General features: G+C 38.7%; 15 non-coding genes across 15 annotated transcripts; all 15 read right to left on the minus strand.

Moving 5' to 3' along the window:
- Positions 1–732: 732 nt before the first annotated feature.
- On the minus strand, positions 733–823 carry TRNAR-UCU (transfer RNA arginine (anticodon UCU)). The gene is given in 2 exon segments: positions 733–768; positions 787–823. It is a non-coding gene; the product is annotated as a tRNA-Arg (tRNA).
- A 1,629-nt stretch (positions 824–2,452) lies between these two features.
- TRNAR-UCU (transfer RNA arginine (anticodon UCU)) lies at positions 2,453–2,543 on the minus strand. The gene is given in 2 exon segments: positions 2,453–2,488; positions 2,507–2,543. It is a non-coding gene; the product is annotated as a tRNA-Arg (tRNA).
- Positions 2,544–4,137: 1,594 nt separating this feature from the next.
- TRNAR-UCU (transfer RNA arginine (anticodon UCU)) lies at positions 4,138–4,228 on the minus strand. Its single transcript is given in 2 exon segments — positions 4,138–4,173; positions 4,192–4,228. It is a non-coding gene; the product is annotated as a tRNA-Arg (tRNA).
- Positions 4,229–5,865: 1,637 nt separating this feature from the next.
- On the minus strand, positions 5,866–5,956 carry TRNAR-UCU (transfer RNA arginine (anticodon UCU)). The gene is given in 2 exon segments: positions 5,866–5,901; positions 5,920–5,956. It is a non-coding gene; the product is annotated as a tRNA-Arg (tRNA).
- Positions 5,957–7,550: 1,594 nt separating this feature from the next.
- On the minus strand, positions 7,551–7,641 carry TRNAR-UCU (transfer RNA arginine (anticodon UCU)). Its single transcript is given in 2 exon segments — positions 7,551–7,586; positions 7,605–7,641. It is a non-coding gene; the product is annotated as a tRNA-Arg (tRNA).
- A 1,637-nt stretch (positions 7,642–9,278) lies between these two features.
- TRNAR-UCU (transfer RNA arginine (anticodon UCU)) lies at positions 9,279–9,369 on the minus strand. The gene is given in 2 exon segments: positions 9,279–9,314; positions 9,333–9,369. It is a non-coding gene; the product is annotated as a tRNA-Arg (tRNA).
- Positions 9,370–10,963: 1,594 nt separating this feature from the next.
- On the minus strand, positions 10,964–11,054 carry TRNAR-UCU (transfer RNA arginine (anticodon UCU)). Its single transcript is given in 2 exon segments — positions 10,964–10,999; positions 11,018–11,054. It is a non-coding gene; the product is annotated as a tRNA-Arg (tRNA).
- A 1,637-nt stretch (positions 11,055–12,691) lies between these two features.
- TRNAR-UCU (transfer RNA arginine (anticodon UCU)) lies at positions 12,692–12,782 on the minus strand. The gene is given in 2 exon segments: positions 12,692–12,727; positions 12,746–12,782. It is a non-coding gene; the product is annotated as a tRNA-Arg (tRNA).
- Positions 12,783–14,419: 1,637 nt separating this feature from the next.
- Positions 14,420–14,510, minus strand: TRNAR-UCU (transfer RNA arginine (anticodon UCU)). The gene is given in 2 exon segments: positions 14,420–14,455; positions 14,474–14,510. It is a non-coding gene; the product is annotated as a tRNA-Arg (tRNA).
- Positions 14,511–16,104: 1,594 nt separating this feature from the next.
- Positions 16,105–16,195, minus strand: TRNAR-UCU (transfer RNA arginine (anticodon UCU)). Its single transcript is given in 2 exon segments — positions 16,105–16,140; positions 16,159–16,195. It is a non-coding gene; the product is annotated as a tRNA-Arg (tRNA).
- A 1,637-nt stretch (positions 16,196–17,832) lies between these two features.
- Positions 17,833–17,923, minus strand: TRNAR-UCU (transfer RNA arginine (anticodon UCU)). The gene is given in 2 exon segments: positions 17,833–17,868; positions 17,887–17,923. It is a non-coding gene; the product is annotated as a tRNA-Arg (tRNA).
- A 1,637-nt stretch (positions 17,924–19,560) lies between these two features.
- Positions 19,561–19,651, minus strand: TRNAR-UCU (transfer RNA arginine (anticodon UCU)). Its single transcript is given in 2 exon segments — positions 19,561–19,596; positions 19,615–19,651. It is a non-coding gene; the product is annotated as a tRNA-Arg (tRNA).
- Positions 19,652–21,288: 1,637 nt separating this feature from the next.
- Positions 21,289–21,379, minus strand: TRNAR-UCU (transfer RNA arginine (anticodon UCU)). The gene is given in 2 exon segments: positions 21,289–21,324; positions 21,343–21,379. It is a non-coding gene; the product is annotated as a tRNA-Arg (tRNA).
- A 1,594-nt stretch (positions 21,380–22,973) lies between these two features.
- On the minus strand, positions 22,974–23,064 carry TRNAR-UCU (transfer RNA arginine (anticodon UCU)). Its single transcript is given in 2 exon segments — positions 22,974–23,009; positions 23,028–23,064. It is a non-coding gene; the product is annotated as a tRNA-Arg (tRNA).
- A 1,629-nt stretch (positions 23,065–24,693) lies between these two features.
- TRNAR-UCU (transfer RNA arginine (anticodon UCU)) lies at positions 24,694–24,784 on the minus strand. The gene is given in 2 exon segments: positions 24,694–24,729; positions 24,748–24,784. It is a non-coding gene; the product is annotated as a tRNA-Arg (tRNA).
- Positions 24,785–25,430: the final 646 nt, after the last annotated feature.

Below are 25,430 nucleotides of genomic sequence, written 5' to 3' on the forward strand. Positions count from 1 at the left end.
GATAAAATTGACCCAGTTGGTGTTCGAACCCTTAGCGTTTGAATGCTTTTGCTACATTCGCCTAGGACTCCAAGCCGCAATCCATTGCACCAGAGATCCGACCTGATTCAACAAGGTGATCAGAGATTCACAAATAAAAAGATGACCTATAAGTTGTTGACCAACTTTATCAAATTAATCCGACACTAGCTTACATTTTGAACATTGAATTGGATAAAAGATAATCAACATGTCAAACTACATGATACAGTTTGGGTAAGTCTTCTTAACCCTTGTCAAAGAAAGTAGAGCACAGATGGGTATGTAAGGACTCGATCAAGACTTTTTTGAACCATCTGTAATTGGAATTCCCATTCATTGGATCCTGAAAAGAGTATGCAATTGATATACATTTTCTTTAACCAAGCCGCCTGAACAGGGACTTGAACCCTGGGCCCTCAGATTAAAAGTCTGATGCTCTACCGACTGAGCTATCCAGGCTCTGAGGCAGCACCCCACAAAATGACATTATCAACATTAGGAAGTGTCCCAACTATCACTACGTTTTTTAACCCCTTGCGTGCGGGGCGTATTTTCCGCCTGTGCTGACTCCGCCTTGCGCGGGCGGAGTCATGACGGAACGGTTTCGTCATCAGCACGCAAGGGGTTAAGATGGTTGCCGGTATTAGTACTAAATACAGAGAATATAATAATGAGTTGGTACTTGGGATAACAGGATAACAGGGATAAAACTGACTCTGGTGGGATTCGAACCCACAACCTTTGAATATCTATTTTACATTCACCTAGAAGTCCAATGCGCTATCCATTGCGCCACAGAGCCAATCTGCTATAATGAGGTGCAGAGATGTTCTGAAATGAAATAATGAGCTATTAGCTGTTGATCAGCTTTATAAAGTTCATTTGATACTATAACCATGGCTATATTTTGAATATTGAATTGGTGAAATGATATTCACCGTCTCAGACTACATGATACCATTGGTAAATCTACGTACGACTTAAGTTTAGTCAAATGGCACATAATATGTGAGACAGATGTGTATTTCACAACTCCATGAAAGACGTTTTTGCAATTTTAGTAATGGAATATCTTATTCGTCATGCAGGGGTCCACAAAAAGAGCATACAATTAGAGTACTTTTTCTTTAAAGGAAACAACCGCCTGAACAGGGACTTGAACCCTGGACCCTCAGATTAAAAGTCTGATGCTCTACCGACTGAGCTATCCAGGCTCTGCTATACTCTACCTTAAAATCAGCTAAACAAATGTGGACGTACACTGACCTACACTTTGTATATTTATATAATTACATATATTAGCAATCAATATTCTAGAGTTTAATACTGAATTGATATTATAAGCATTTGAAATTTCAGCAGCACACGTAATCCATTATAACTCCGGAAATTTGTACTATCTCATTTTCGGATGACATAGAAATCACGTGTTTAAAATGACACAGTGAAATTAATAAAGGGCCAAATACTATTACTAACTCCTAAATTACATTTTCAGCAGTATCATTGGGAATTTCCTCTTGGGCATAGACTATGCAACATTTTCAAAGCAAACAGTCTCTGTTTAAGTAGACTTTCTTTCACTGCCATTTTGGTAAATGTTTCTGGTGATGGAGAAGCAGGATTGCTGGTTACTGTTTCAATTAGTTATAAAATAGAGGAGGGATAAAATTGACCCAGTTGGTGTTCGAACCCTTAGCGTTTGAATGCTTTTGCTACATTCGCCTAGGACTCCAAGCCGCAATCCATTGCACCAGAGATCCGACCTGATTCAACAAGGTGATCAGAGATTCACAAATAAAAAGATGACCTATAAGTTGTTGACCAACTTTATCAAATTAATCGGACACTAGCTTACATTTTGAACATTGAATTGGATAAAAGATAATCAACATGTCAAACTACATGATACAGTTTGGGTAAGTCTTCTTAACCCTTGTCAAAGAAAGTAGAGCACAGATGGGTATGTAAGGACTCGATCAAGACTTTTTTGAACCATCTGTAATTGGAATTCCCATTCATTGGATCCTGAAAAGAGTATGCAATTGATATACATTTTCTTTAACCAAGCCGCCTGAACAGGGACTTGAACCCTGGGCCCTCAGATTAAAAGTCTGATGCTCTACCGACTGAGCTATCCAGGCTCTGAGGCAGCACCCCACAAAATGACATTATCAACATTAGGAAGTGTCCCAACTATCACTACGTTTTTTAACCCCTTGAGTGCGGGGCGTATTTTCCGCCTGTGCTGACTACGCCTTGCGCGGGCGGAGTCATGACGGAACGGTTTCGTCATCAGCACAGCTCACCCGTAGCTGATGACGGAACCGTTCTGTTATCAGCACGCAAGGGGTTAAGATGGTTGCCGGTATTAGTACTAAATACAGAGAATATAATAATGAATTGGTACTTGGGATAACAGGGATAAATCTGACTCTGGTGGGATTCGAACCCACAACCTTTGAATATCTTTTTTACATTCACCTAGAAGTCCAATGCGCTATCCATTGCGCCACAGAGCCAATCTGCTATAATGAGGTGCAGAGATGTTCTGAAATGAAATAATGAGCTATTAGCTGTTGATCAGCTTTATAAAGTTCATTTGATACTATAACCATGGCTATATTTTGAATATTGAATTGGTGAAATGATATTCACCGTCTCAGACTACATGATACCATTGGTAAATCTACGTACGACTTAAGTTTAGTCAAATGGCACATAATATGTGAGACAGATGTGTATTTCACAACTCCATGAAAGACGTTTTTGCAATTTTAGTAATATAATATCTTATTCGTCATGCAGGGGTCCACAAAAAGAGCATACAATTAGAGTACTTTTTCTTTAAAGGAAACAACCACCTGAACAGGGACTTGAACCCTGGACCCTCAGATTAAAAGTCTGATGCTCTACCGACTGAGCTATCCAGGCTCTGCTATACTCTACCTTAAAATCAGCTAAACAAATGTGGACGTACACTGACCTACACTTTGTATATTTATATAATTACATATATTAGCAATCAATATTCTAGAGTTTAATAATGAATTGATATTTTAAGCATTTGAAATTTCAGCAGCACACGTAATCCATTATAACTCCGGAAATTTGTACTATCTCATTTTCGGATGACATAGAAATCACGTGTTTAAAATGACACTGTGAAATTAATAAAGGGCCAAATACTATTACTAACTCCTAAATTACATTTTCAGCAGTATCATTGGGAATTTCCTCTTGGGCATAGACTATGCAACATTTTCAAAGCAAACAGTCTCTGTTTAAGTAGACTTTCTTTCACTGCCATTTTGGTAAATGTTTCTGGTGATGGAGAAGCAGGATTGCTGGTTACTGTTTCAATTAGTTATAAAATAGAGGAGGGATAAAATTGACCCAGTTGGTGTTCGAACCCTTAGCGTTTGAATGCTTTTGCTACATTCGCCTAGGACTCCAAGCCGCAATCTATTGCACCAGAGATCCGACCTGATTCAACAAGGTGATCAGAGATTCACAAATAAAAAGATGACCTATAAGTTGTTGACCAACTTTATCAAATTAATCCGACACTAGCTTACATTTTGAACATTGAATTGGATAAAAGATAATCAACATGTCAAACTACATAATACAGTTTGGGTAAGTCTTCTTAACCCTTGTCAAAGAAAGTAGAGCACAGATGGGTATGTAAGGACTCGATCAAGACTTTTTTGAACCATCTGTAATTGGAATTCCCATTCATTGGATCCTGAAAAGAGTATGCAATTGATATACATTTTCTTTAACCAAGCCGCCTGAACAGGGACTTGAACCCTGGGCCCTCAGATTAAAAGTCTGATGCTCTACCGACTGAGCTATCCAGGCTCTGAGGCAGCACCCCACAAAATGACATTATCAACATTAGGAAGTGTCCCAACTATCACTACGTTTTTTAACCCCTTGCGTGCGGGGCGTATTTTCCGCCTGTGCTGACTCCGCCTTGCGCGGGCGGAGTCATGACGGAACGGTTTCGTCATCAGCACGCAAGGGGTTAAGATGGTTGCCGGTATTAGTACTAAATACAGAGAATATAATAATGAGTTGGTACTTGGGATAACAGGATAACAGGGATAAAACTGACTCTGGTGGGATTCGAACCCACAACCTTTGAATATCTATTTTACATTCACCTAGAAGTCCAATGCGCTATCCATTGCGCCACAGAGCCAATCTGCTATAATGAGGTGCAGAGATGTTCTGAAATGAAATAATGAGCTATTAGCTGTTGATCAGCTTTATAAAGTTCATTTGATACTATAACCATGGCTATATTTTGAATATTGCATTGGTGAAATGATATTCACCGTCTCAGACTACATGATACCATTGGTAAATCTACGTACGACTTAAGTTTAGTCAAATGGCACATAATATGTGAGACAGATGTGTATTTCACAACTCCATGAAAGACGTTTTTGCAATTTTAGTAATGGAATATCTTATTCGTCATGCAGGGGTCCACAAAAAGAGCATACAATTAGAGTACTTTTTCTTTAAAGGAAACAACCGCCTGAACAGGGACTTGAACCCTGGACCCTCAGATTAAAAGTCTGATGCTCTACCGACTGAGCTATCCAGGCTCTGCTATACTCTACCTTAAAATCAGCTAAACAAATGTGGACGTACACTGACCTACACTTTGTATATTTATATAATTACATATATTAGCAATCAATATTCTAGAGTTTAATACTGAATTGATATTATAAGCATTTGAAATTTCAGCAGCACACGTAATCCATTATAACTCCGGAAATTTGTACTATCTCATTTTCGGATGACATAGAAATCACGTGTTTAAAATGACACAGTGAAATTAATAAAGGGCCAAATACTATTACTAACTCCTAAATTACATTTTCAGCAGTATCATTGGGAATTTCCTCTTGGGCATAGACTATGCAACATTTTCAAAGCAAACAGTCTCTGTTTAAGTAGACTTTCTTTCACTGCCATTTTGGTAAATGTTTCTGGTGATGGAGAAGCAGGATTGCTGGTTACTGTTTCAATTAGTTATAAAATAGAGGAGGGATAAAATTGACCCAGTTGGTGTTCGAACCCTTAGCGTTTGAATGCTTTTGCTACATTCGCCTAGGACTCCAAGCCGCAATCCATTGCACCAGAGATCCGACCTGATTCAACAAGGTGATCAGAGATTCACAAATAAAAAGATGACCTATAAGTTGTTGACCAACTTTATCAAATTAATCCGACACTAGCTTACATTTTGAACATTGAATTGGATAAAAGATAATCAACATGTCAAACTACATGATACAGTTTGGGTAAGTCTTCTTAACCCTTGTCAAAGAAAGTAGAGCACAGATGGGTATGTAAGGACTCGATCAAGACTTTTTTGAACCATCTGTAATTGGAATTCCCATTCATTGGATCCTGAAAAGAGTATGCAATTGATATACATTTTCTTTAACCAAGCCGCCTGAACAGGGACTTGAACCCTGGGCCCTCAGATTAAAAGTCTGATGCTCTACCGACTGAGCTATCCAGGCTCTGAGGCAGCACCCCACAAAATGACATTATCAACATTAGGAAGTGTCCCAACTATCACTACGTTTTTTAACCCCTTGAGTGCGGGGCGTATTTTCCGCCTGTGCTGACTACGCCTTGCGCGGGCGGAGTCATGACGGAACGGTTTCGTCATCAGCACAGCTCACCCGTAGCTGATGACGGAACCGTTCTGTTATCAGCACGCAAGGGGTTAAGATGGTTGCCGGTATTAGTACTAAATACAGAGAATACAATAATGAATTGGTACTTGGGATAACAGGATAACAGGGATAAAACTGACTCTGGTGGGATTCGAACCCACAACCTTTGAATATCTTTTTTACATTCACCTAGAAGTCCAATGCGCTATCCATTGCGCCACAGAGCCAATCTGCTATAATGAGGTGCAGAGATGTTCTGAAATGAAATAATGAGCTATTAGCTGTTGATCAGCTTTATAAAGTTCATTTGATACTATAACCATGGCTATATTTTGAATATTGAATTGGTGAAATGATATTCACCGTCTCAGACTACATGATACCATTGGTAAATCTACGTACGACTTAAGCTTAGTCAAATGGCACATAATATGTGAGACAGATGTGTATTTCACAACTCCATGAAAGACGTTTTTGCAATTTTAGTAATGGAATATCTTATTCGTCATGCAGGGGTCCACAAAAAGAGCATACAATTAGAGTACTTTTTCTTTAAAGGAAACAACCACCTGATCAGGGACTTGAACCCTGGACCCTCAGATTAAAAGTCTGATGCTCTACCGACTGAGCTATCCAGGCTCTGCTATACTCTACCTTAAAATCAGCTAAACAAATGTGGACGTACACTGACCTACACTTTGTATATTTATATAATTACATATATTAGCAATCAATATTCTAGAGTTTAATAATGAATTGATATTTTAAGCATTTGAAATTTCAGCAGCACACGTAATCCATTATAACTCCGGAAATTTGTACTATCTCATTTTCGGATGACATAGAAATCACGTGTTTAAAATGACACTGTGAAATTAATAAAGGGCCAAATACTATTACTAACTCCTAAATTACATTTTCAGCAGTATCATTGGGAATTTCCTCTTGGGCATAGACTATGCAACATTTTCAAAGCAAACAGTCTCTGTTTAAGTAGACTTTCTTTCACTGCCATTTTGGTAAATGTTTCTGGTGATGGAGAAGCAGGATTGCTGGTTACTGTTTCAATTAGTTATAAAATAGAGGAGGGATAAAATTGACCCAGTTGGTGTTCGAACCCTTAGCGTTTGAATGCTTTTGCTACATTCGCCTAGGACTCCAAGCCGCAATCCATTGCACCAGAGATCCGACCTGATTCAACAAGGTGATCAGAGATTCACAAATAAAAAGATGACCTATAAGTTGTTGACCAACTTTATCAAATTAATCCGACACTAGCTTACATTTTGAACATTGAATTGGATAAAAGATAATCAACATGTCAAACTACATGATACAGTTTGGGTAAGTCTTCTTAACCCTTGTCAAAGAAAGTAGAGCACAGATGGGTATGTAAGGACTCGATCAAGACTTTTTTGAACCATCTGTAATTGGAATTCCCATTCATTGGATCCTGAAAAGAGTATGCAATTGATATACATTTTCTTTAACCAAGCCGCCTGAACAGGGACTTGAACCCTGGGCCCTCAGATTAAAAGTCTGATGCTCTACCGACTGAGCTATCCAGGCTCTGAGGCAGCACCCCACAAAATGACATTATCAACATTAGGAAGTGTCCCAACTATCACTACGTTTTTTAACCCCTTGCGTGCGGGGCGTATTTTCCGCCTGTGCTGACTCCGCCTTGCGCGGGCGGAGTCATGTCGGAACGGTTTCGTCATCAGCACGCAAGGGGTTAAGATGGTTGCCGGTATTAGTACTAAATACAGAGAATATAATAATGAGTTGGTACTTGGGATAACAGGATAACAGGGATAAAACTGACTCTGGTGGGATTCGAACCCACAACCTTTGAATATCTATTTTACATTCACCTAGAAGTCCAATGCGCTATCCATTGCGCCACAGAGCCAATCTGCTATAATGAGGTGCAGAGATGTTCTGAAATGAAATAATGAGCTATTAGCTGTTGATCAGCTTTATAAAGTTCATTTGATACTATAACCATGGCTATATTTTGAATATTGAATTGGTGAAATGATATTCACCGTCTCAGACTACATGATACCATTGGTAAATCTACGTACGACTTAAGTTTAGTCAAATGGCACATAATATGTGAGACAGATGTGTATTTCACAACTCCATGAAAGACGTTTTTGCAATTTTAGTAATGGAATATCTTATTCGTCATGCAGGGGTCCACAAAAAGAGCATACAATTAGAGTACTTTTTCTTTAAAGGAAACAACCGCCTGAACAGGGACTTGAACCCTGGACCCTCAGATTAAAAGTCTGATGCTCTACCGACTGAGCTATCCAGGCTCTGCTATACTCTACCTTAAAATCAGCTAAACAAATGTGGACGTACACTGACCTACACTTTGTATATTTATATAATTACATATATTAGCAATCAATATTCTAGAGTTTAATACTGAATTGATATTATAAGCATTTGAAATTTCAGCAGCACACGTAATCCATTATAACTCCGGAAATTTGTACTATCTCATTTTCGGATGACATAGAAATCACGTGTTTAAAATGACACAGTGAAATTAATAAAGGGCCAAATACTATTACTAACTCCTAAATTACATTTTCAGCAGTATCATTGGGAATTTCCTCTTGGGCATAGACTATGCAACATTTTCAAAGCAAACAGTCTCTGTTTAAGTAGACTTTCTTTCACTGCCATTTTGGTAAATGTTTCTGGTGATGGAGAAGCAGGATTGCTGGTTACTGTTTCAATTAGTTATAAAATAGAGGAGGGATAAAATTGACCCAGTTGGTGTTCGAACCCTTAGCGTTTGAATGCTTTTGCTACATTCGCCTAGGACTCCAAGCCGCAATCCATTGCACCAGAGATCCGACCTGATTCAACAAGGTGATCAGAGATTCACAAATAAAAAGATGACCTATAAGTTGTTGACCAACTTTATCAAATTAATCCGACACTAGCTTACATTTTGAACATTGAATTGGATAAAAGATAATCAACATGTCAAACTACATGATACAGTTTGGGTAAGTCTTCTTAACCCTTGTCAAAGAAAGTAGAGCACAGATGGGTATGTAAGGACTCGATCAAGACTTTTTTGAACCATCTGTAATTGGAATTCCCATTCATTGGATCCTGAAAAGAGTATGCAATTGATATACATTTTCTTTAACCAAGCCGCCTGAACAGGGACTTGAACCCTGGGCCCTCAGATTAAAAGTCTGATGCTCTACCGACTGAGCTATCCAGGCTCTGAGGCAGCACCCCACAAAATGACATTATCAACATTAGGAAGTGTCCCAACTATCACTACGTTTTTTAACCCCTTGAGTGCGGGGCGTATTTTCCGCCTGTGCTGACTACGCCTTGCGCGGGCGGAGTCATGACGGAACGGTTTCGTCATCAGCACAGCTCACCCGTAGCTGATGACGGAACCGTTCTGTTATCAGCACGCAAGGGGTTAAGATGGTTGCCGGTATTAGTACTAAATACAGAGAATATAATAATGAATTGGTACTTGGGATAACAGGATAACAGGGATAAAACTGACTCTGGTGGGATTCGAACCCACAACCTTTGAATATCTTTTTTACATTCACCTAGAAGTCCAATGCGCTATCCATTGCGCCACAGAGCCAATCTGCTATAATGAGGTGCAGAGATGTTCTGAAATGAAATAATGAGCTATTAGCTGTTGATCAGCTTTATAAAGTTCATTTGATACTATAACCATGGCTATATTTTGAATATTGAATTGGTGAAATGATATTCACCGTCTCAGACTACATGATACCATTGGTAAATCTACGTACGACTTAAGTTTAGTCAAATGGCACATAATATGTGAGACAGATGTGTATTTCACAACTCCATGAAAGACGTTTTTGCAATTTTAGTAATGGAATAGCTTATTCGTCATGCAGGGGTCCACAAAAAGAGCATACAATTAGAGTACTTTTTCTTTAAAGGAAACAACCACCTGAACAGGGACTTGAACCCTGGAGCCTCAGATTAAAAGTCTGATGCTCTACCGACTGAGCTATCCAGGCTCTGCTATACTCTACCTTAAAATCAGCTAAACAAATGTGGACGTACACTGACCTACACTTTGTATATTTATATAATTACATATATTAGCAATCAATATTCTAGAGTTTAATAATGAATTGATATTTTAAGCATTTGAAATTTCAGCAGCACACGTAATCCATTATAACTCCGGAAATTTGTACTATCTCATTTTCGGATGACATAGAAATCACGTGTTTAAAATGACACTGTGAAATTAATAAAGGGCCAAATACTATTACTAACTCCTAAATTACATTTTCAGCAGTATCATTGGGAATTTCCTCTTGGGCATAGACTATGCAACATTTTCAAAGCAAACAGTCTCTGTTTAAGTAGACTTTCTTTCACTGCCATTTTGGTAAATGTTTCTGGTGATGGAGAAGCAGGATTGCTGGTTACTGTTTCAATTAGTTATAAAATAGAGGAGGGATAAAATTGACCCAGTTGGTGTTCGAACCCTTAGCGTTTGAATGCTTTTGCTACATTCGCCTAGGACTCCAAGCCGCAATCCATTGCACCAGAGATCCGACCTGATTCAACAAGGTGATCAGAGATTCACAAATAAAAAGATGACCTATAAGTTGTTGACCAACTTTATCAAATTAATCCGACACTAGCTTACATTTTGAACATTGAATTGGATAAAAGATAATCAACATGTCAAACTACATGATACAGTTTGGGTAAGTCTTCTTAACCCTTGTCAAAGAAAGTAGAGCACAGATGGGTATGTAAGGACTCGATCAAGACTTTTTTGAACCATCTGTAATTGGAATTCCCATTCATTGGATCCTGAAAAGAGTATGCAATTGATATACGTTTTCTTTAACCAAGCCGCCTGAACAGGGACTTGAACCCTGGGCCCTCAGATTAAAAGTCTGATGCTCTACTGACTGAGCTATCCAGGCTCTGAGGCAGCACCCCACAAAATGACATTATCAACATTAGGAAGTGTCCCAACTATCACTACGTTTTTTAACCCCTTGCGTGCGGGGCGTATTTTCCGCCTGTGCTGACTCCGCCTTGCGCGGGCGGAGTCATGACGGAACGGTTTCGTCATCAGCACGCAAGGGGTTAAGATGGTTGCCGGTATTAGTACTAAATACAGAGAATATAATAATGAGTTGGTACTTGGGATAACAGGATAACAGGGATAAAACTGACTCTGGTGGGATTCGAACCCACAACCTTTGAATATCTATTTTACATTCACCTAGAAGTCCAATGCGCTATCCATTGCGCCACAGAGCCAATCTGCTATAATGAGGTGCAGAGATGTTCTGAAATGAAATAATGAGCTATTAGCTGTTGATCAGCTTTATAAAGTTCATTTGATACTATAACCATGGCTATATTTTGAATATTGAATTGGTGAAATGATATTCACCGTCTCAGACTACATGATACCATTGGTAAATCTACGTACGACTTAAGTTTAGTCAAATGGCACATAATATGTGAGACAGATGTGTATTTCACAACTCCATGAAAGACGTTTTTGCAATTTTAGTAATGGACTATCTTATTCGTCATGCAGGGGTCCACAAAAAGAGCATACAATTAGAGTACTTTTTCTTTAAAGGAAACAACCGCCTGAACAGGGACTTGAACCCTGGACCCTCAGATTAAAAGTCTGATGCTCTACCGACTGAGCTATCCAGGCTCTGCTATACTCTACCTTAAAATCAGCTAAACAAATGTGGACGTACACTGACCTACACTTTGTATATTTATATAATTACATATATTAGCAATCAATATTCTAGAGTTTAATACTGAATTGATATTATAAGCATTTGAAATTTCAGCAGCACACGTAATCCATTATAACTCCGGAAATTTGTACTATCTCATTTTCGGATGACATAGAAATCACGTGTTTAAAATGACACAGTGAAATTAATAAAGGGCTAAATACTATTACTAACTCCTAAATTACATTTTCAGCAGTATCATTGGGAATTTCCTCTTGGGCATAGACTATGCAACATTTTCAAAGCAAACAGTCTCTGTTTAAGTAGACTTTCTTTCACTGCCATTTTGGTAAATGTTTCTGGTGATGGAGAAGCAGGATTGCTGGTTACTGTTTCAATTAGTTATAAAATAGAGGAGGGATAAAATTGACCCAGTTGGTGTTCGAACCCTTAGCGTTTGAATGCTTTTGCTACATTCGCCTAGGACTCCAAGCCGCAATCCATTGCACCAGAGATCCGACCTGATTCAACAAGGTGATCAGAGATTCACAAATAAAAAGATGACCTATAAGTTGTTGACCAACTTTATCAAATTAATCCGACACTAGCTTACATTTTGAACATTGAATTGGATAAAAGATAATCAACATGTCAAACTACATGATACAGTTTGGGTAAGTCTTCTTAACCCTTGTCAAAGAAAGTAGAGCACAGATGGGTATGTAAGGACTCGATCAAGACTTTTTTGAACCATCTGTAATTGGAATTCCCATTCATTGGATCCTGAAAAGAGTATGCAATTGATATACATTTTCTTTAACCAAGCCGCCTGAACAGGGACTTGAACCCTGGGCCCTCAGATTAAAAGTCTGATGCTCTACCGACTGAGCTATCCAGGCTCTGAGGCAGCACCCCACAAAATGACATTATCAACATTAGGAAGTGTCCCAACTATCACTACGTTTTTTAACCCCTTGAGTGCGGGGCGTATTTTCCGCCTGTGCTGACTACGCCTTGCGCGGGCGGAGTCATGACGGAACTGTTTCGTCATCAGCACAGCTCACCCGTAGCTGATGACGGAACCGTTCTGTCATCAGCACGCAAGGGGTTAAGATGGTTGCCGGTATTAGTACTAAATACAGAGAATATAATAATGAATTGGTACTTGGGATAACAGGATAACAGGGATAAAACTGACTCTGGTGGGATTCGAACCCACAACCTTTGAATATCTTTTTTACATTCACCTAGAAGTCCAATGCGCTATCCATTGCGCCACAGAGCCAATCTGCTATAATGAGGTGCAGAGATGTTCTGAAATGAAATAATGAGCTATTAGCTGTTGATCAGCTTTATAAAGTTCATTTGATACTATAACCATGGCTATATTTTGAATATTGAATTGGTGAAATGATATTCACCGTCTCAGACTACATGATACCATTGGTAAATCTACGTACGACTTAAGTTTAGTCAAATGGCACATAATATGTGAGACAGATGTGTATTTCACAACTCCATGAAAGACGTTTTTGCAATTTTAGTAATGGAATATCTTATTCGTCATGCAGGGGTCCACAAAAAGAGCATACAATTAGAGTACTTTTTCTTTAAAGGAAACAACCGCCTGAACAGGGACTTGAACCCTGGACCCTCAGATTAAAAGTCTGATGCTCTACCGACTGAGCTATCCAGGCTCTGCTATACTCTACCTTAAAATCAGCTAAACAAATGTGGACGTACACTGACCTACACTTTGTATATTTATATAATTACATATATTAGCAATCAATATTCTAGAGTTTAATACTGAATTGATATTATAAGCATTTGAAATTTCAGCAGCACACGTAATCCATTATAACTCCGGAAATTTGTACTATCTCATTTTCGGATGACATAGAAATCACGTGTTTAAAATGACACAGTGAAATTAATAAAGGGCCAAATACTATTACTAACTCCTAAATTACATTTTCAGCAGTATCATTGGGAATTTCCTCTTGGGCATAGACTATGCAACATTTTCAAAGCAAACAGTCTCTGTTTAAGTAGACTTTCTTTCACTGCCATTTTGGTAAATGTTTCTGGTGATGGAGAAGCAGGATTGCTGGTTACTGTTTCAATTAGTTATAAAATAGAGGAGGGATAAAATTGACCCAGTTGGTGTTCGAACCCTTAGCGTTTGAATGCTTTTGCTACATTCGCCTAGGACTCCAAGCCGCAATCCATTGCACCAGAGATCCGACCTGATTCAACAAGGTGATCAGAGATTCACAAATAAAAAGATGACCTATAAGTTGTTGACCAACTTTATCAAATTAATCCGACACTAGCTTACATTTTGAACATTGAATTGGATAAAAGATAATCAACATGTCAAACTACATGATACAGTTTGGGTAAGTCTTCTTAACCCTTGTCAAAGAAAGTAGAGCACAGATGGGTATGTAAGGACTCGATCAAGACTTTTTTGAACCATCTGTAATTGGAATTCCCATTCATTGGATCCTGAAAAGAGTATGCAATTGATATACATTTTCTTTAACCAAGCCGCCTGAACAGGGACTTGAACCCTGGGCCCTCAGATTAAAAGTCTGATGCTCTACCGACTGAGCTATCCAGGCTCTGAGGCAGCACCCCACAAAATGACATTATCAACATTAGGAAGTGTCCCAACTATCACTACGTTTTTTAACCCCTTGAGTGCGGGGCGTATTTTCCGCCTGTGCTGACTACGCCTTGCGCGGGCGGAGTCATGACGGAACGGTTTCGTCATCAGCACAGCTCACCCGTAGCTGATGACGGAACCGTTCTGTTATCAGCACGCAAGGGGTTAAGATGGTTGCCGGTATTAGTACTAAATACAGAGAATATAATAATGAATTGGTACTTGGGATAACAGGATAACAGGGATAAAACTGACTCTGGTGGGATTCGAACCCACAACCTTTGAATATCTTTTTTACATTCACCTAGAAGTCCAATGCGCTATCCATTGCGCCACAGAGCCAATCTGCTATAATGAGGTGCAGAGATGTTCTGAAATGAAATAATGAGCTATTAGCTGTTGATCAGCTTTATAAAGTTCATTTGATACTATAACCATGGCTATATTTTGAATATTGAATTGGTGAAATGATATTCACCGTCTCAGACTACATGATACCATTGGTAAATCTACGTACGACTTAAGTTTAGTCAAATGGCACATAATATGTGAGACAGATGTGTATTTCACAACTCCATGAAAGACGTTTTTGCAATTTTAGTAATGGAATATCTTATTCGTCATGCAGGGGTCCACAAAAAGAGCATACAATTAGAGTACTTTTTCTTTAAAGGAAACAACCACCTGAACAGGGACTTGAACCCTGGACCCTCAGATTAAAAGTCTGATGCTCTACCGACTGAGCTATCCAGGCTCTGCTATACTCTACCTTAAAATCAGCTAAACAAATGTGGACGTACACTGACCTACACTTTGTATATTTATATAATTACATATATTAGCAATCAATATTCTAGAGTTTAATAATGAATTGATATTTTAAGCATTTGAAATTTCAGCAGCACACGTAATCCATTATAACTCCGGAAATTTGTACTATCTCATTTTCGGATGACATAGAAATCACGTGTTTAAAATGACACTGTGAAATTAATAAAGGGCCAAATACTATTACTAACTCCTAAATTACATTTTCAGCAGTATCATTGGGAATTTCCTCTTGGGCATAGACTATGCAACATTTTCAAAGCAAACAGTCTCTGTTTAAGTAGACTTTCTTTCACTGCCATTTTGGTAAATGTTTCTGGTGATGGAGAAGCAGGATTGCTGGTTACTGTTTCAATTAGTTATAAAATAGAGGAGGGATAAAATTGACCCAGTTGGTGTTCGAACCCTTAGCGTTTGAATGCTTTTGCTACATTCGCCTAGGACTCCAAGCCGCAATCCATTGCACCAGAGATCCGACCTGATTCAACAAGGTGATCAGAGATTCACAAATAAAAAGATGACCTATAAGTTGTTGACCAACTTTATCAAATTAATCCGACACTAGCTTACATTTTGAACATTGAATTGGATAAAAGATAATCAACATGTCAAACTACATGATACAGTTTGGGTAAGTCTTCTTAACCCTTGTCAAAGAAAGTAGAGCACAGATGGGTATGTAAGGACTCGATCAAGACTTTTTTGAACCATCTGTAATTGGAATTCCCATTCATTGGATCCTGAAAAGAGTATGCAATTGATATACGTTTTCTTTAACCAAGCCGCCTGAACAGGGACTTGAACCCTGGGCCCTCAGATTAAAAGTCTGATGCTCTACTGACTGAGCTATCCAGGCTCTGAGGCAGCACCCCACAAAATGACATTATCAACATTAGGAAGTGTCCCAACTATCACTACGTTTTTTAACCCCTTGCGTGCGGGGCGTATTTTCCGCCTGTGCTGACTCCGCCTTGCGCGGGCGGAGTCATGACGGAACGGTTTCGTCATCAGCACGCAAGGGGTTAAGATGGTTGCCGGTATTAGTACTAAATACAGAGAATATAATAATGAGTTGGTACTTGGGATAACAGGATAACAGGGATAAAACTGACTCTGGTGGGATTCGAACCCACAACCTTTGAATATCTATTTTACATTCACCTAGAAGTCCAATGCGCTATCCATTGCGCCACAGAGCCAATCTGCTATAATGAGGTGCAGAGATGTTCTGAAATGAAATAATGAGCTATTAGCTGTTGATCAGCTTTATAAAGTTCATTTGATACTATAACCATGGCTATATTTTGAATATTGAATTGGTGAAATGATATTCACCGTCTCAGACTACATGATACCATTGGTAAATCTACGTACGACTTAAGTTTAGTCAAATGGAACATAATATGTGAGACAGATGTGTATTTCACAACTCCATGAAAGACGTTTTTGCAATTTTAGTAATGGAATATCTTATTCGTCATGCAGGGGTCCACAAAAAGAGCATACAATTAGAGTACTTTTTCTTTAAAGGAAACAACCGCCTGAACAGGGACTTGAACCCTGGACCCTCAGATTAAAAGTCTGATGCTCTACCGACTGAGCTATCCAGGCTCTGCTATACTCTACCTTAAAATCAGCTAAACAAATGTGGACGTACACTGACCTACACTTTGTATATTTATATAATTACATATATTAGCAATCAATATTCTAGAGTTTAATACTGAATTGATATTATAAGCATTTGAAATTTCAGCAGCACACGTAATCCATTATAACTCCGGAAATTTGTACTATCTCATTTTCGGATGACATAGAAATCACGTGTTTAAAATGACACAGTGAAATTAATAAAGGGCTAAATACTATTACTAACTCCTAAATTACATTTTCAGCAGTATCATTGGGAATTTCCTCTTGGGCATAGACTATGCAACATTTTCAAAGCAAACAGTCTCTGTTTAAGTAGACTTTCTTTCACTGCCATTTTGGTAAATGTTTCTGGTGATGGAGAAGCAGGATTGCTGGTTACTGTTTCAATTAGTTATAAAATAGAGGAGGGATAAAATTGACCCAGTTGGTGTTCGAACCCTTAGCGTTTGAATGCTTTTGCTACATTCGCCTAGGACTCCAAGCCGCAATCCATTGCACCAGAGATCCGACCTGATTCAACAAGGTGATCAGAGATTCACAAATAAAAAGATGACCTATAAGTTGTTGACCAACTTTATCAAATTAATCGGACACTAGCTTACATTTTGAACATTGAATTGGATAAAAGATAATCAACATGTCAAACTACATGATACAGTTTGGGTAAGTCTTCTTAACCCTTGTCAAAGAAAGTAGAGCACGGATGGGTATGTAAGGACTCGATCAAGACTTTTTTGAACCATCTGTAATTGGAATTCCCATTCATTGGATCCTGAAAAGAGTATGCAATTGATATACATTTTCTTTAACCAAGCCGCCTGAACAGGGACTTGAACCCTGGGCCCTCAGATTAAAAGTCTGATGCTCTACCGACTGAGCTATCCAGGCTCTGAGGCAGCACCCCACAAAATGACATTATCAACATTAGGAAGTGTCCCAACTATCACTACGTTTTTTAACCCCTTGAGTGCGGGGCGTATTTTCCGCCTGTGCTGACTACGCCTTGCGCGGGCGGAGTCATGACGGAACTGTTTCGTCATCAGCACAGCTCACCCGTAGCTGATGACGGAACCGTTCTGTCATCAGCACGCAAGGGGTTAAGATGGTTGCCAGTATTAGTACTAAATACAGAGAATATAATAATGAATTGGTACTTGGGATAACAGGATAACAGGGATAAAACTGACTCTGGTGGGATTCGAACCCACAACCTTTGAATATCTTTTTTACATTCACCTAGAAGTCCAATGCGCTATCCATTGCGCCACAGAGCCAATCTGCTATAATGAGGTGCAGAGATGTTCTGAAATGAAATAATGAGCTATTAGCTGTTGATCAGCTTTATAAAGTTCATTTGATACTATAACCATGGCTATATTTTGAATATTGAATTGGTGAAATGATATTCACCGTCTCAGACTACATGATACCATTGGTAAATCTACGTACGACTTAAGTTTAGTCAAATGGCACATAATATGTGAGACAGATGTGTATTTCACAACTCCATGAAAGACGTTTTTGCAATTTTAGTAATGGAATATCTTATTCGTCATGCAGGGGTCCACAAAAAGAGCATACAATTAGAGTACTTTTTCTTTAAAGGAAACAACCGCCTGAACAGGGACTTGAACCCTGGACCCTCAGATTAAAAGTCTGATGCTCTACCGACTGAGCTATCCAGGCTCTGCTATACTCTACCTTAAAATCAGCTAAACAAATGTGGACGTACACTGACCTACACTTTGTATATTTATATAATTACATATATTAGCAATCAATATTCTAGAGTTTAATACTGAATTGATATTATAAGCATTTGAAATTTCAGCAGCACACGTAATCCATTATAACTCCGGAAATTTGTACTATCTCATTTTCGGATGACATAGAAATCACGTGTTTAAAATGACACAGTGAAATTAATAAAGGGCCAAATACTATTACTAACTCCTAAATTACATTTTCAGCAGTATCATTGGGAATTTCCTCTTGGGCATAGACTATGCAACATTTTCAAAGCAAACAGTCTCTGTTTAAGTAGACTTTCTTTCACTGCCATTTTGGTAAATGTTTCTGGTGATGGAGAAGCAGGATTGCTGGTTACTGTTTCAATTAGTTATAAAATAGAGGAGGGATAAAATTGACCCAGTTGGTGTTCGAACCCTTAGCGTTTGAATGCTTTTGCTACATTCGCCTAGGACTCCAAGCCGCAATCCATTGCACCAGAGATCCGACCTGATTCAACAAGGTGATCAGAGATTCACAAATAAAAAGATGACCTATAAGTTGTTGACCAACTTTATCAAATTAATCCGACACTAGCTTACATTTTGAACATTGAATTGGATAAAAGATAATCAACATGTCAAACTACATGATACAGTTTGGGTAAGTCTTCTTAACCCTTGTCAAAGAAAGTAGAGCACAGATGGGTATGTAAGGACTCGATCAAGACTTTTTTGAACCATCTGTAATTGGAATTCCCATTCATTGGATCCTGAAAAGAGTATGCAATTGATATACATTTTCTTTAACCAAGCCGCCTGAACAGGGACTTGAACCCTGGGCCCTCAGATTAAAAGTCTGATGCTCTACCGACTGAGCTATCCAGGCTCTGAGGCAGCACCCCACAAAATGACATTATCAACATTAGGAAGTGTCCCAACTATCACTACGTTTTTTAACCCCTTGAGTGCGGGGCGTATTTTCCGCCTGTGCTGACTACGCCTTGCGCGGGCGGAGTCATGACGGAACTGTTTCGTCATCAGCACAGCTCACCCGTAGCTGATGACGGAACCGTTCTGTCATCAGCACGCAAGGGGTTAAGATGGTTGCCGGTATTAGTACTAAATACAGAGAATATAATAATGAATTGGTACTTGGGATAACAGGATAACAGGGATAAAACTGACTCTGGTGGGATTCGAACCCACAACCTTTGAATATCTTTTTTACATTCACCTAGAAGTCCAATGCGCTATCCATTGCGCCACAGAGCCAATCTGCTATAATGAGGTGCAGAGATGTTCTGAAATGAAATAATGAGCTATTAGCTGTTGATCAGCTTTATAAAGTTCATTTGATACTATAACCATGGCTATATTTTGAATATTGAATTGGTGAAATGATATTCACCGTCTCAGACTACATGATACCATTGGTAAATCTACGTACGACTTAAGTTTAGTCAAATGGCACATAATATGTGAGACAGATGTGTATTTCACAACTCCATGAAAGACGTTTTTGCAATTTTAGTAATGGAATATCTTATTCGTCATGCAGGGGTCCACAAAAAGAGCATACAATTAGAGTACTTTTTCTTTAAAGGAAACAACCGCCTGAACAGGGACTTGAACCCTGGACCCTCAGATTAAAAGTCTGATGCTCTACCGACTGAGCTATCCGGGCTCTGCTATACTCTACCTTAAAATCAGCTAAACAAATGTGGACGTACACTGACCTACACTTTGTATATTTATATAATTACATATATTAGCAATCAATATTCTAGAGTTTAATACTGAATTGATATTATAAGCATTTGAAATTTCAGCAGCACACGTAATCCATTATAACTCCGGAAATTTGTACTATCTCATTTTCGGATGACATAGAAATCACGTGTTTAAAATGACACAGTGAAATTAATAAAGGGCCAAATACTATTACTAACTCCTAAATTACATTTTCAGCAGTATCATTGGGAATTTCCTCTTGGGCATAGACTATGCAACATTTTCAAAGCAAACAGTCTCTGTTTAAGTAGACTTTCTTTCACTGCCATTTTGGTAAATGTTTCTGGTGATGGAGAAGCAGGATTGCTGGTTACTGTTTCAATTAGTTATAAAATAGAGGAGGGATAAAATTGACCCAGTTGGTGTTCGAACCCTTAGCGTTTGAATGCTTTTGCTACATTCGCCTAGGACTCCAAGCCGCAATCCATTGCACCAGAGATCCGACCTGATTCAACAAGGTGATCAGAGATTCACAAATAAAAAGATGACCTATAAGTTGTTGACCAACTTTATCAAATTAATCCGACACTAGCTTACATTTTGAACATTGAATTGGATAAAAGATAATCAACATGTCAAACTACATGATACAGTTTGGGTAAGTCTTCTTAACCCTTGTCAAAGAAAGTAGAGCACAGATGGGTATGTAAGGACTCGATCAAGACTTTTTTGAACCATCTGTAATTGGAATTCCCATTCATTGGATCCTGAAAAGAGTATGCAATTGATATACATTTTCTTTAACCAAGCCGCCTGAACAGGGACTTGAACCCTGGGCCCTCAGATTAAAAGTCTGATGCTCTACCGACTGAGCTATCCAGGCTCTGAGGCAGCACCCCACAAAATGACATTATCAACATTAGGAAGTGTCCCAACTATCACTACGTTTTTTAACCCCTTGAGTGCGGGGCGTATTTTCCGCCTGTGCTGACTACGCCTTGCGCGGGCGGAGTCATGACGGAACGGTTTCGTCATCAGCACAGCTCACCCGTAGCTGATGACGGAACCGTTCTGTTATCAGCACGCAAGGGGTTAAGATGGTTGCCGGTATTAGTACTAAATACAGAGAATATAATAATGAATTGGTACTTGGGATAACAGGATAACAGGGATAAAACTGACTCTGGTGGGATTCGAACCCACAACCTTTGAATATCTTTTTTACATTCACCTAGAAGTCCAATGCGCTATCCATTGCGCCACAGAGCCAATCTGCTATAATGAGGTGCAGAGATGTTCTGAAATGAAATAATGAGCTATTAGCTGTTGATCAGCTTTATAAAGTTCATTTGATACTATAACCATGGCTATATTTTGAATATTGAATTGGTGAAATGATATTCACCGTCTCAGACTACATGATACCATTGGTAAATCTACGTACGACTTAAGTTTAGTCAAATGGCACATAATATGTGAGACAGATGTGTATTTCACAACTCCATGAAAGACGTTTTTGCAATTTTAGTAATGGAATATCTTATTCGTCATGCAGGGGTCCACAAAAAGAGCATACAATTAGAGTACTTTTTCTTTAAAGGAAACAACCGCCTGAACAGGGACTTGAACCCTGGACCCTCAGATTAAAAGTCTGATGCTCTACCGACTGAGCTATCCAGGCTCTGCTATACTCTACCTTAAAATCAGCTAAACAAATGTGGACGTACACTGACCTACACTTTGTATATTTATATAATTACATATATTAGCAATCAATATTCTAGAGTTTAATAATGAATTGATATTTTAAGCATTTGAAATTTCAGCAGCACACGTAATCCATTATAACTCCGGAAATTTGTACTATCTCATTTTCGGATGACATAGAAATCACGTGTTTAAAATGACACTGTGAAATTAATAAAGGGCCAAATACTATTACTAACTCCTAAATTACATTTTCAGCAGTATCATTGGGAATTTCCTCTTGGGCATAGACTATGCAACATTTTCAAAGCAAACAGTCTCTGTTTAAGTAGACTTTCTTTCACTGCCATTTTGGTAAATGTTTCTGGTGATGGAGAAGCAGGATTGCTGGTTACTGTTTCAATTAGTTATAAAATAGAGGAGGGATAAAATTGACCCAGTTGGTGTTCGAACCCTTAGCGTTTGAATGCTTTTGCTACATTCGCCTAGGACTCCAAGCCGCAATCCATTGCACCAGAGATCCGACCTGATTCAACAAGGTGATCAGAGATTCACAAATAAAAAGATGACCTATAAGTTGTTGACCAACTTTATCAAATTAATCCGACACTAGCTTACATTTTGAACATTGAATTGGATAAAAGATAATCAACATGTCAAACTACATGATACAGTTTGGGTAAGTCTTCTTAACCCTTGTCAAAGAAAGTAGAGCACAGATGGGTATGTAAGGACTCGATCAAGACTTTTTTGAACCATCTGTAATTGGAATTCCCATTCATTGGATCCTGAAAAGAGTATGCAATTGATATACATTTTCTTTAACCAAGCCGCCTGAACAGGGACTTGAACCCTGGGCCCTCAGATTAAAAGTCTGATGCTCTACCGACTGAGCTATCCAGGCTCTGAGGCAGCACCCCACAAAATGACATTATCAACATTAGGAAGTGTCCCAACTATCACTACGTTTTTTAACCCCTTGCGTGCGGGGCGTATTTTCCGCCTGTGCTGACTCCGCCTTGCGCGGGCGGAGTCATGACGGAACGGTTTCGTCATCAGCACGCAAGGGGTTAAGATGGTTGCCGGTATTAGTACTAAATACAGAGAATATAATAATGAGTTGGTACTTGGGATAACAGGATAACAGGGATAAAACTGACTCTGGTGGGATTCGAACCCACAACCTTTGAATATCTATTTTACATTCACCTAGAAGTCCAATGCGCTATCCATTGCGCCACAGAGCCAATCTGCTATAATGAGGTGCAGAGATGTTCTGAAATGAAATAATGAGCTATTAGCTGTTGATCAGCTTTATAAAGTTCATTTGATACTATAACCATGGCTATATTTTGAATATTGAATTGGTGAAATGATATTCACCGTCTCAGACTACATGATACCATTGGTAAATCTACGTACGACTTAAGTTTAGTCAAATGGCACATAATATGTGAGACAGATGTGTATTTCACAACTCCATGAAAGACGTTTTTGCAATTTTAGTAATGGAATATCTTATTCGTCATGCAGGGGTCCACAAAAAGAGCATACAATTAGAGTACTTTTTCTTTAAAGGAAACAACCGCCTGAACAGGGACTTGAACCCTGGACCCTCAGATTAAAAGTCTGATGCTCTACCGACTGAGCTATCCAGGCTCTGCTATACTCTACCTTAAAATCAGCTAAACAAATGTGGACGTACACTGACCTACACTTTGTATATTTATATAATTACATATATTAGCAATCAATATTCTAGAGTTTAATACTGAATTGATATTATAAGCATTTGAAATTTCAGCAGCACACGTAATCCATTATAACTCCGGAAATTTGTACTATCTCATTTTCGGATGACATAGAAATCACGTGTTTAAAATGACACAGTGAAATTAATAAAGGGCCAAATACTATTACTAACTCCTAAATTACATTTTCAGCAGTATCATTGGGAATTTCCTCTTGGGCATAGACTATGCAACATTTTCAAAGCAAACAGTCTCTGTTTAAGTAGACTTTCTTTCACTGCCATTTTGGTAAATGTTTCTGGTGATGGAGAAGCAGGATTGCTGGTTACTGTTTCAATTAGTTATAAAATAGAGGAGGGATAAAATTGACCCAGTTGGTGTTCGAACCCTTAGCGTTTGAATGCTTTTGCTACATTCGCCTAGGACTCCAAGCCGCAATCCATTGCACCAGAGATCCGACCTGATTCAACAAGGTGATCAGAGATTCACAAATAAAAAGATGACCTATAAGTTGTTGACCAACTTTATCAAATTAATCGGACACTAGCTTACATTTTGAACATTGAATTGGATAAAAGATAATCAACATGTCAAACTACATGATACAGTTTGGGTAAGTCTTCTTAACCCTTGTCAAAGAAAGTAGAGCACAGATGGGTATGTAAGGACTCGATCAAGACTTTTTTGAACCATCTGTAATTGGAATTCCCATTCATTGGATCCTGAAAAGAGTATGCAATTGATATACATTTTCTTTAACCAAGCCGCCTGAACAGGGACTTGAACCCTGGGCCCTCAGATTAAAAGTCTGATGCTCTACCGACTGAGCTATCCAGGCTCTGAGGCAGCACCCCACAAAATGACATTATCAACATTAGGAAGTGTCCCAACTATCACTACGTTTTTTAACCCCTTGAGTGCGGGGCGTATTTTCCGCCTGTGCTGACTACGCCTTGCGCGGGCGGAGTCATGACGGAACGGTTTCGTCATCAGCACAGCTCACCCGTAGCTGATGACGGAACCGTTCTGTTATCAGCACGCAAGGGGTTAAGATGGTTGCCGGTATTAGTACTAAATACAGAGAATATAATAATGAATTGGTACTTGGGATAACAGGGATAAATCTGACTCTGGTGGGATTCGAACCCACAACCTTTGAATATCTTTTTTACATTCACCTAGAAGTCCAATGCGCTATCCATTGCGCCACAGAGCCAATCTGCTATAATGAGGTGCAGAGATGTTCTGAAATGAAATAATGAGCTATTAGCTGTTGATCAGCTTTATAAAGTTCATTTGATACTATAACCATGGCTATATTTTGAATATTGAATTGGTGAAATGATATTCACCGTCTCAGACTACATGATACCATTGGTAAATCTACGTACGACTTAAGTTTAGTCAAATGGCACATAATATGTGAGACAGATGTGTATTTCACAACTCCATGAAAGACGTTTTTGCAATTTTAGTAATATAATATCTTATTCGTCATGCAGGGGTCCACAAAAAGAGCATACAATTAGAGTACTTTTTCTTTAAAGGAAACAACCACCTGAACAGGGACTTGAACCCTGGACCCTCAGATTAAAAGTCTGATGCTCTACCGACTGAGCTATCCAGGCTCTGCTATACTCTACCTTAAAATCAGCTAAACAAATGTGGACGTACACTGACCTACACTTTGTATATTTATATAATTACATATATTAGCAATCAATATTCTAGAGTTTAATAATGAATTGATATTTTAAGCATTTGAAATTTCAGCAGCACACGTAATCCATTATAACTCCGGAAATTTGTACTATCTCATTTTCGGATGACATAGAAATCACGTGTTTAAAATGACACTGTGA

Source organism: Lissotriton vulgaris, chromosome 1_2 (assembly GCF_964263255.1).
Source record: "Lissotriton vulgaris chromosome 1_2, aLisVul1.2, whole genome shotgun sequence".
Lineage (NCBI taxonomy): Eukaryota > Metazoa > Chordata > Amphibia > Caudata > Salamandridae > Lissotriton > Lissotriton vulgaris.